The sequence below is a fragment of the Erpetoichthys calabaricus genome, chromosome 12 (assembly GCF_900747795.2).
Source record: "Erpetoichthys calabaricus chromosome 12, fErpCal1.3, whole genome shotgun sequence".
Taxonomy (NCBI): domain Eukaryota; kingdom Metazoa; phylum Chordata; class Cladistia; order Polypteriformes; family Polypteridae; genus Erpetoichthys; species Erpetoichthys calabaricus.
This window is the reverse complement of record NC_041405.2, coordinates 46,124,039-46,136,721: the sequence shown is the minus strand read 5'-3', so window position 1 is coordinate 46,136,721 and position 12,683 is coordinate 46,124,039.

Genomic DNA, 12,683 nt, shown 5'->3' with positions numbered 1-12,683 from the left:
AATGGTCACTCTAAAAGAGCTTCAGAAGTCCTCTGCTGAGATGGGAGAACCTCAAATCTCTGAGCAGAACACCAAGCACTATGTGTGGTGAAGACCAGGCACTGCTCATCACCTGCCTAATACCATCCCTACAGTGAAGCATGGCAGTGGAAGCATCATGCTGTGGTGGTGCTTCTCAGTGACAAGGACAAGAAGACTGGTCAGAACTGAGGGAAGGATGAATTTCAGTCAAATACAGAGAGGTTCTTGAAGAAAACCTGTTCTAGAGTGTGTGTGATGTCAGATGGTACACCTTTCAGCATGACAACGACTCAAAGCTTACAGCCAAGACAACTCTGAAGAGTGTTCAGAACAAGTCTCTGACTGTCCTTGAGTGGCTCCGACATAAACCTCATGGAGAGACCTGGAGATGGCAGTTTACAGATGCTTCCCATTCAATCTAATGGAGCTTGAAAGGATCATCCAGGATGAATGGAATAAACTGGGAGGAGATCACAGGAGGAGGATAAGTATTTCTGATTTAATTCTTATTTAACTCACAATAACTCATACTTAGTTGAAGTGAGTTGTCCTCCCAAACAAAGAAAAATCTTCCTAAACTACTAGATGAGTGGATAAAATCATCTGCCAATTCCTCCTTCTTTCATGCTTTCTGATCCACGTTTGGTGAATGAATATAGCTTCTCTTTTCATAACGGTGCCCCGGCTAACAAATCTACAGCACAGCCATAAGCTCAATATGATGGTAGCTCAAGTGATTTCTCTTTATTAAACAAATCAATACAATGTTAGGAACAAGAGGTTAGAGTACGAATAGTACAGCTATTATATTGTCAGAGAAAAAATGTTCTTATCACGTTCCAAAACACATTGGACTCTATTTAATTAATTCTTTTTTATTCCAATGAAAAGAGGAATTGTATTGAGCAAGCTAAGGATAACCTAAAATTACTTTGGGGCTTAGAGTACCAATAACCAAAAATGAAATATACCAAGAATGAAGAAACCTAGGGACATCAATTATTCCACAACCAATATGTCCAGCATCAATACTGTGTAATTTTATTGTCATTTTTAAATCATGTTTCATAATGTATTTATTAACTATGAACTAATAAAGTTCTCTGCAGAACTATAATCAATAAATGCCTCAGATGAGAACGTAGTTTCCAAAGATATTTACGTAAATGCAATTGAAAACTCCTCTCCTCTATGGGCATCACTCAGTTTTTTCCTTTTAAACTTTGTCATTCAGTAGTGGTTTGAGTATTTAGAAGTTGTACCGTGTTAGCCATTATAGATGCAATGAGAAGTCAAGCAACATGACACGTTTTATTGGCTAACTAAAAAGATTACAATATGCAAACTTTCGAGGCAACTCAGGCCTTTTGGCTTGAGAAAGACTTCTTGTTAAGATTGTGCTGGACAAACACAAGCACACACACTCTGAAACTAGAGAGCTTCCAACTCTGACTATAGGACAAAAGGGTAAAAGGAGCAGATTAGAAGTAATCTTTAACTAACATTTTTAGTAAAAGCTTTGAGTACTTCCACCTGATGAAACCAGGTGCTAAGAGTCAGGGAAGGGCAAAAATCAAAGTAGGGATGGGTGAAAGGTCTGAAAACCAGGAAGAGCTACAAAATGCTCATCATAAGTCTAAAAAAATGCTAGTCCAAAAGAGTGGCCAAAAAACAAAGCTCTGATATTAAAATTAAACCAAGAAAAAACGAAATCACTAGGAAGTGGATTGTCTTTTTGTAACTTAAAATGCTATACAAGAAGTAAAAGAAATAGTTACAAGAAAATAAAAACAAATTAAAATTAGGCAAGAATAGAAATTAATAAATAATATACAAAAACAAATCAATACACAGTTACATAAAATGAATATATAATTAGTAGAAAAGCAGAGTCCTTATATATAGTATCGTGCTTTTTAACCTAATTGTCGTTAACCCAAAGTGTGATTCTTTGCCTTATTTGGCAGATACTGTATCACTGATATACAGTATATATCATATATACAGTCATATGAAAAAGTTTGGGAACCCCTCTCAGCCTGCATAATAATTTACTCTACTTATAACAAAAAAGATAACAGTGGTATGTCTTTCATTTCCTAGGAACATCTGAGTACTGGGGTGTTTTCCAAACAAAGATTTTTAGTAAAGCAGTATTTAGTTGTATGAGATTAAATCAAATGTGAAAAACTGGCTGTGCAAAAATTTGCATCCCCTTGTAATTTTGCTGATTTGAATGCATGTAACTGCTCAATGCTGATTACTGACAACACCAAATTGGTTGGATTAGCTCGTTAAGCCTTGAACCTCATAGACAGGTGTGTCCAATCATGAGAAAAGGTATTTAAGGTGGTCAATTGCAAGTTGTGCTTCCCTTTGACTCTCCTCTGAAGAGTGACAGCATGGGATCTGAAAATCTGAAAACAAAGATTGCTCAGTATCATGGTTTAGGGGAAGGCTACAAAAACCTATCTCAGAGGTTTAAACTGTCAGTTTAAACTGTAAGGAATGTAATCAGGAAATGGAAGGCCACAGGCACAGTTGCTGTTAAACCAACCAGGTCTGGCAGGCCAAGAAAAATGCAGGAGCGACATATGTGCGCAGGATTGTAAGAATTGTTATAGACAAAGACCTGCAAGAACATCTTGCTGCAGATGGTGTATCTGTACATCGTTCTACAATTCAGCGCAATTTGCAGAAAGAACATCTGTATGGCAGGGTAATGAGAAAGAAGCCCTTTCTGCACTCACACCATAAACAGAGTCGTGTTGTATGCAAATGCTCATTTAGACAAACCAGATTCATTTTGAAAGAAAGTGCTTTGGACTGATGAGTGAAAAATTTAGTTATTTGGTCATAACAAAAAGCGCTTTCATGGTGGAAGAAGAACACCACATTCCAAGAAAAACACCTGCTGCCTACTGTCAAATTTGGTGGAGGTTCCATCATGCTGTGGGGCTGTGTGGCTAGTTCAGGGACTGGGGCGCTTGTTAAAGTCGAGGGTCAGATGAATTCAACCCAATAGCAACAAATTCTTCAGGATAATGTTCAAGCATCAGTCACAAAGTTGAAGTTACGCAGGGGTTGGATATTCCAACAAGACAATGACCCAAAACACAGTTTGAAATCTACAAAGGCATTCATGTAGAGGGAGAAGTACAACGTTCTGGAATGGCCGTCACAGTCCCCTGACTTGAATATCATCGAAAATGTATGGGATGATTTGAAGCAGGCTGTCCATGCTCGGCAGCCATCAAATTTAACTGAACTGGAGAGATTTTGTATGGAAGAATGGTCAAAAATACCATCCATCCAGAATCCAGACACTCATCAAAAGCTATAGGAGGCGTCTAGAGGCTGTTATATTTGCAAAAGAATGCTCAAATAAGTACTGATGTAATATACAATACAATACAATACCATTGCAATACCATTGCTCTATATTACTGCTGCCTGCATATAAACAAAGACTTAAACAGGAAAAAAGGGTCTTACAGGACTGCTTTGAAACAACTGATTGGCAGATGTTTGAGGATGCAGCTGATGGCAACATCAATGAATTCACAGACTCTGTCACAGGATATATCAGCAAGTGCATTGACGATGTTGTCACTAAAACCTCCATTTGCATATATCCTAACCAGAAGCCCTGGGTAAATAGGGAGATCTGGGCTAAGCTCAAGGCGCGGACTTCTGCCTTTGGCTCAGGGGACTCTGATGCATACAAAGCAGACAGAGACGACCTCCAGAGGTCCATCAAGAAGGTCAAACGGGACTACAGGGACAAAGTGGAGTCAAGCTACCACAGCTCTGACACCAAGCGCCTGTGGAATGGACTGTGCTGCATCACTGACTATAAAAATAAAAACACAGTCAGTGTTCAGCCCACTGCATGTCTTGCAGATGAGCTCAACACTTTCTATGCTCGTTTTGATGCAGCCAACAAAGAACAGGTGCTATATACTCAAGGGGGAAGTGAGTCTGTCACTCTGATCTTTGAAACGTCTGACGTGAGAAGGTCCTTCAAAAAGGTCAATCCTTGCAAAGCTCCGGGACCAGATGGCATCCCAGGCCGTGCCCTCAGGGCGTGTGCTGACCAGCTAGCAGGTGTGTTCACCAACATCTTCAATCTCTCCCTGAGGCAGTCAGTGGTCCCCACTTCCTTCAAGGCATCCACCATCATTCCTGTCCCAAAGAAACCGGTGGTCTCCAGGAACAATCCATGAACTAGCTAGCGCTGCGGCACCGTGTCCTCACATGTTTAATTATTAACAATACAGATTTTTTAATTGAAGTTAAAGTTTTATCTGTATAATATAATCAACATATTTTGCTGCATTTCATCTTAAAAATGATATCGTCAGCAATATGTAAATACGCGCTTTATAAAGTGCCGCAGGTTGTGTAATATTATAACTGTATCCCAAGTTTACAGTGAGGTGATTGTACTTATAAGTCCAAACAGTTCTACAAGAAGCACTTGATGGACTGATTTAGTGCGTTTAGAGTTCTTGGGATGAAACTTTTTCTAAACCGTGAAGTTCGTACAGGAAAGTCTCTGAAACGTTTTGCCATGGCTGAGGCAGCGTCTGCTTCATGCTGTATACCGATAATTCTCTTTCTGATCAGCTGCTTCTGTGATTCCCCACTCAGATACAGTGATATAAATACTCCGAGTGGTGCAGTGAGAGTAATATGGAAAAAGATGATCTGCTGTGGCCACCCTTAACGGGAGCAGCTGAAAGAAGAACAAGATGCATTGAGAGTAACAACGCTAAAGCAGTTATGGTATTTGGAATACTATGGCTATTCCCTGGACCATTATATTTCTGCAGGTTAATTACAATCAGATGCATTACACTAATAAACAATATGCAGTTAGTTTCAGTGTAATTATAAAGAATAATATTTATCAGGAATGTGGATCTAAGAAAGAAAGGGTGACCACACAGGAACAGTAGCATTGCTTTGACGCTGGGTGCCGCCAGTCTGCAAAACCGAGCGGAGAAATTGCATACGCCAGGGCATGAGGTACCGTGGAAAAGTGCGTGGCTTTACGCCAAGTTTAGGTTTTATACATCGCGATTTGAGCGTGGAAACGTTCGTACGCAACATTTCTGTGCGTATGCACCGTTTATACGAGGCCCCAGGCCATCTACATCAGCGGTGTAGAAGTTGAAAGGGTTAACAGCTTCAAGTTCCTCGGAGTAAACATTACCAAGGATCTCTCGTGGACCCTTCACATAGACACTGTGGTTAAGAAAGCTCGCCAGCGGCTCTACCTCCTGAGGAGGCTGAGGAAGTTTGGCATGAATGCCAACATCACCTCAAACTTTTACAGGAGTGTGGTCGAGAGTCTGCTGATGGGCTGCATTACCGTTTGGTATGGGAGCTGCTCTGCCAGCAGCCGGAAATCACTACAGAGAGTGGTGAAGGCAGCAGAGCACATCACGGGCAAGAGTCTCCCTGCCATTGAAGACATTTACCTCCATCTGTGCTTGCGTAAGACAAGCAGCATCATAAAGGACCACAGCCTTCCATCACACCAGCTGTTCTCCTTGTTACCATCTGGCAGACGATACAGGAGTCTGGCTGCCCAGATTACAAGACTTAAGAACAGTTTTTACCAGGCCATTCGACTCCTCAACAGCAACACCTGAACACTTACATACACTTACATTATATCTACATTGCATTACATCTACATTGCACTACTCACACACAAACTGTACCTGCACACACTCTGAATACTGACTGGAACATGCATCTGCACTTTATGGAATATGCATCTGTACTTATAAAACATTATCTGTGCAATAACTGTCATTTGTACTTGCTGCTCATTCAACTCATATTGCTCTATAACTTCTTTTAAAACGTACACATTTTATTTTATGTAGCTAGTCTATTTTTAACTTGTAATTTTTTTTAAATTATTTTTTAGCTTTATTGGATGTAGGCTGAGTGACTTGTTTTTCTCGTCATACACATTTCATTGTATGTTGACCCTGTGTTAACCTATATATGACAAATAAACCTAAACCTAACATGAATACAAGAACATTGCAACACTGTCAGAATCAAGCACCCACAGTCTCTGATATACACACATACAAGTTTAACCGGACATACGTTTAATTGGGACACGGTGCAAGTAAAATTCAGGGCTAACGCTAAAGTGCCAGAGAACTGGTGGAATCATGGCTCTCAAATGAAAATGCCATCAACAGACATTTGGACATAAACCCAGCAAATTCAGGCTTAAAAAGAAGGACACCTACTGTAAATAATAAAAAAGACTTTATGACCAACACCTTCTGAACCCCACCTTATTTATCCCACCGTGCCCTCCCATTCCCTCATATGTCTAATCATTTTCCTCTAATGATGACACTTTGTTGATTGTTGAAAGCTTAGGAATAAAAAATTATTTTAAGATACATGATTCATGTTCTCCCTTTGTGGATTACTTTCCACACACACACACATATATATGCATAGGTCTGATCACAATTTGATATTTAGGTGGTTACCTACCAGGTAATGCATGTGGTTGGTCAGCCAGTCAGCAAACATCTGCTATGCCCTCTCACTTACAAGAAGCAGATCATAGACATGATATACAGTACCTACGGGTACTTTATATAACACACAGCCTGGAGCCCTTGCTTGGCCATGACACCTATATAGTGGAAGGACTGGAGCACTAGATAGAAGCCCCCCTGGATTGCAGTGATGCCTCGGATTCCCACAGGGCTCCATGGGAGTTGGAGTTTTGTGCAGCCCTGTTGAGTTCCGTGGGTATATCTCTATATGTCTGTCCGCTTTTCACGAGAGAACTACTTAATGGATTTTTTCTATAATTTGCTTGAACATTCCTGTTCATTTTGTGATATCTCTCATTGCGCTATATATCATAGCTCGCTTGCGGTACTGATTTATTTGTGAGAATCCGAGAGACAGGCAGCGGGCCGATGGGGGTGAGGCCCTCCTTGCTCATGCGCCAGCCTCGTGGCATTTCTTACCTCTGCTTAGATAGTGAACGAAAGAACTACTGAATGGATTTAGATCAGGTTTTTTTCTAATTTGCTTGAACATTCCGGTTGATTTTGCGACTTCTCTCATCGCGCTAAGAATCATAGTTCGCTTGCAGGAGCGATATATTTGAGCTAATCCGAGACAGAGACTGCAGGCCGAGGGGAGGGGGAAGCGTGACGTCAAGAGTGGGGAGCCAGGCAGGGCCCTCCTCACTGTCCTTTTCACTAATATGCAGGTGGAGTACGGCTAGTATATATATATTGTAACAAAGGTGCTATACCAGTGCCTGACCCGACACAGACAGACACCGGAGGCACACTTATAAAACAAATAAATATTTTATTTTTCTTTTCTTCTGCCTGTGGGCAATGCCTTCCCCATTCCCACAGGCACAACACAGTTCCAATAAGCACAACACAAAACCAATACTTTCTTCTCTTTATCCTCCACTGATGCTGACCTTTACACAGTTATGGTGATGATGTCATGCACATGCACTTCAAATGGTAGTAATGAGGGTAGCAAGAGAAAACGGGATAATTCCAAAAATGGCCGTGTCCATAAAAAAACAAAAGGTAAGCGCATAACAACATGAAAAATGTTTAACCAGGTTGTTGATATTTATGCTATAAATACACTACATTTCTTGCTCTTACCGGCCTTTCATTTAGAAAATTGTGTAATGAAATTTCAACCATGAGTTTTGTGTAGCATTTTGGGGCTTTGGCATGCAATTTTTCTTTTAATATACATCTACATTTTGACTTGGTATTTTCGTTTAGTGTGAGACTTAATTTTTTGTCTATTGTCTGTTCATTTTCTGCCTTTATGACCTGACATATAATTTTCCACCTCTGGCAGAACAATATTCTTTTTTTTTTAATTATCATGGATATTTAAGTGTTTTGATACCAAACACAGAGTATGTCAGAGATATTTTTTTCTTTGAATTTCTAATTCCTGGCTCTTTAATTCCAATTCTGACCTCTTATTCTTCTCATCCTTCAAACTAATTTAAAAAGCGTGTTGTTGGTTTGTTTTTTTTTCCCCCAGAGGCTGTGCAATCCAGAAACATAAACCTAAAGAGAACCACAAGATGACTAATCTGTCTATCTTTTTTAATGGAGCGAACAAGTATTGTAGTTAAGAGTCCTTAAATCACATTCTTTCATCCTAGAGAGATTTTCTTCAATTCATTTTAGATAATATTTAGACAAAGAGTATCTACAAAAAGTTGGCCTTAAACAATATAGTTCCTACCACCACAAATTTTTGTTTGTTGATCATGGACGCTGCAATAGGAGAAGCTCACAATGAATAATGCCTTCAAGAAGTAATAATCTATATATATACAAGCCAAATACCACTGCTTCACTCATCATGAAATCTCCCAAACCAAGAGGACTTGGGTCTTGAAATTTGGAATGTAGGTTACCCTGGCCCATAGGTGCTCGCTAAGAAATGGTTTTAAAAATTTCATGGTCCAAACACGTTCTGTCTGTATGTCTGCCCACTTTTCATGAGAGAATTACTTATCGGATTTAGATCTGGTTGTTTTCTATAGTTTTCTTGAACTTTCCAGTTGATTTTGTGACTTCTCTCATCGCGCTAAGTACCATAGTACGCTTGCGGTACCGATGTATTTATGCAAATCCAACAGAGTGGCTGTGGGCCGAGAGCAGGGGGGCGGGGCCTTCCTCGTTCACTCGCCAGCCTCTGTTCGACTTAGTCTACGTCTTGCCATGTGTTGGAGTGCACCTTGCCTCCACTTAGCTAGCGATACCTGCTTGTTCCACAGACATTATCATCTACAAATTGTTAAGGAGTAACGTTTGACGTTTTTGAGAGAGAGATCAGAGCTCCATGTGTTTTAGAGGGTAGCTGCTGATTGCCAGAGATATCACGGCCACGTGTTTTTCTCCCCAGGCGGGGAATGCTCTCCCATCAGAGCTGAACATGATCAGATATAGTGCCAACGTACATTGATTTTTAAAGTTTGTCCTGTTTCATTACTTTGTGGGCGCAGCCACGGGGTACAACTAGTTTAATAATAATTTAAAAAACATGATGAGGAAAAATAGCCAAAACACTTAAAAGTGGTAAAGTAGTTGAAGATATTAGTTGCATACTAAAGAGAAAAAAATATTAAATCCATTTGTAATGCTTACAAGTAACTAAAACATTTTGTGAAATGTATTATGTATCCTCACTTTCCACTCCATCATCATCTTCAGGCTTTGTGCTCAGCTGAACAACAACAACAACATTTATTTATATAGCACATTTTCAAACAAAAAATAGCTCAAAGTGCTTTACATAATGAAGAAAAGAAAAATAAAGGACAAAGCAAGAAATTAAAATAAGACAACATTAGTTAACATAGAAAAGGAGTAAGGTCCGATGGCCAGGCTGGACAGAAAAAACAAAAAAAAAACTCCAGAAAGCTGGAGAAAAAAATAAAATCTGTAGGGGTTCCAGGCCACGAGACCGCCCAGTCCACTCTGGGCATTCTACCTAACATAAATGAAATAGTCCTCTTTGTAGTTAGGGTTCTCACGGAGTCACTTGATGCCGATGGTTATACAGACTTCTGGCTTTTAATCCATCCATCATTGTTGGAACATCATGGTGCTTTGGGTAGATGGTGGTGGCGCAAGCCACCACCAAAAGGATACTGGGAAAGGAAACAGAAGAGAGAGTAGGGGTTAGTACAGATTTTGAATGAATAGTTATTATAATGAATTGGATATACAGAGTATCAGGATTTAAATTACAGTGAAGTTATGAGAAGGCCATGTTAAAGTAATGTGTTTTCAGCAGTTTTTTAAAGTGCTCCACTGTATTAGCCTGGCGAATTCCTACTGGCAGGCTATTCCAGATTTTAGGTGCATAACAGCAGAAGGCCGTCTCACCACTTCTTTTAAGTTTTGCTCTAGGAATTCTAAGGAGACACTCATTTGAGGATCTGAGATTGCGATTTGGAATATAAGACGTCAGACATTCCGATATATAAGATGGGGCGAGATTATTTAAGGCTTTATAAACCATAAGCAGAATTTTAAAGTCAATCCTGAATGACACAGATAACCAGTGTAGTGACATCAAAACTGGAGAAATGTGCTTGGATTTTCTTTTCCTAGTTAGGATTCTAGCAGCTGCATTCTGCACTAGTTGCAAACGATTTATGTCTTTTTTGGGTAGTCCTGAGAGGAGTGCGTTACAGTAATCTAGTCGACTGAAAACAAACGCATGAACTAATTTCTCAGCATCTTTCAATGATATAAGAGGTCTAACTTTTGCTATGTTTCTTAAGTGAAAAAATGCTGTCCTAGTGATCTGATTAATATGCAATTTAAAATTTAGATTACTGTCAACAGTTACCCCTAAGCTTTTTACCTCCGTTTTGACTTTTAATCCTAATGCATCCAGTTTAGTTCTAATAGCCTCATTATATCCATTATTGCCAATCACTAAGATTTCAGTTTTCTCTTTATTTAATTTGAGAAAGTTACTATTCATCCATTCTGAGATACAAGTTAGACATTGTGTTAGTGAATCAAGAGAATCGGGGTCATCAGGTGCAATTGATAAGTACAGCTGTGTGTCATCAGCATAGCTGTGGTAGCTCACGTTGTGCCCTGAGATAATCTGACCTAATGGAAGCATGTAGATTGAGACAAGAGCCCAGGATAGAGCCTTGTGGAACACCATATAGGATATCATGTGTCTTTGAGTTATAATTACCACAACTAACAAAGAATATTCTCCCTGCCAGGTAGGATTCAAACCAATTTAAGACACAGCCAGAGAGGCCCACCCATTGACTAAGGCGATTTCTAAGAATATTATGATCAATGGTGTCAAATGCGGCACTCAGATCTAAGAGGATGAGAAAAGATAAATGGCCTCTGTCTGCATTTACCCGCAAGTCATTTACTACTTTAACGAGTGCAGTTTCTGTGCTGTGATTTGTTCTAAAACCTGACTGAAATTTATCAAGAATAGCATATTTATTGAGGTGCTCATTTAACTGCATAATGACTGCCTTCTCTAGAATTTTACTTAAGAAAGGCAGGTTAGAGATGGGTCTATAATTTTCAAGAGCAGAGGGGTCGAGATTATAAATATATAAATATATTTTTTATATATTGAAATGTGATCATCTTCTGACATTTCTTTACCTACTTGATTATCATCCTCATTGTTACTCAAAGGTTAGCAGCTCAAAAACATAAAGCTTGAAATTAAATGACAGCTGTTCTTAGCTATGCCTTTGGATGGATTCAGTGTTGTAAGTCAAGTGCCAAAAGGACACAAATGTATAGCTACACAAAAGCAAGTAAGTAAATGAACTGCTTAATAAAATGGATGCACCATTTGGGGGAGATGGGGGGTTTGGCAACATGCGCTGATACAGTGCGTTGCCGCATCCACCACACGACAAACCACCTGAGTGGAGTCTTGCAATGGGTGACACCTCAGCACCACACTAGTTTGAATTTGAATGAGCATCAGCAAAAAGCACTACAGGGCTAAAGCCAGTGTAAATGAACTATAGAAAATGAATAGTCCAGAAAATGAGGCAAAGGTCAAAAACCCAAGAGATGATGTCATTAGGAAAACCAGGGATTGATTTAAGTGCAGGCGGCATGGTGGCACAGTGGGTAGCGCTGCTGCCTCGCAGTTGGGAGACCTGGGGACCTGGGTTTGCTTCCCGGGTCCTCCATGCGTGGAGTTTGCATGTTCTCCCCGTGTCTGCGTGGGTTTCCTCCGGGCACTCCAGTTTCCTCCCACAGTCCAAAGACATGCAGGTTAGGTGGATTGGTGATTCTAAATTGGCCCTAGTGTGTGCTTGGTGAGTGGGTGTGTTTGTGTGTGTCCTGCGGTGGGTTGGCACACTGCCCGGGATTGGTTCCTGCCTTGTGCCCTGTGTTGGCTGGGATTGGCTCCAGCAGACCCCCGTGACCCTGTGTTCGGATTCAGCGGGTTGGATAATGGATGGATGGATTGATTTAAGTGCATAGTGCTCCATGAGAGCAAAGGATCCAGCTGGAATGATAAACAATGCGTTCAAAAATGAGATCAGGTAAGCCTCGTTGTTCTTGAATACATCCAGGAAACAGTAAATAAGAGAGTAGAAACTGTTTGTGGAAGGTCATATGAGGGTATGCTCAAAGGGCAGAGGGTGACACTCTAAAACTTTAATCATACTTGGACAATAATATCACACCCAACTGGTGGCCTCTATTGGGGGTTCCTGGATGAAAATTGTGGCCAGTATTGTCTTAACTATGGCACCACAGCTCAGTAAAGACTCACCTCATCTGCCACATTAGGCCAGTCTCAAAATTAAAAGAGAGCATCATACAGAATGATAAACACTTGTGCATGAACAGGTTTTCTCACTCCACTTGAGGCATATCAGAATGCATTCACTTTTATGATGAGGCACTTCATGTGTCAACGATGATTCAGGAAGAGCTATTGTTGTAGCTATTGGCATGATTGAGACATATTAACACTTCTGAAGGGGCCAAACCATTCTTCATTTCTGTCAAAGCTTGAGTCTGCCCCACTCTTCTTGCCTTCCTGCCTGACAAGTGAATGCCTGTACTGCTCTTCCT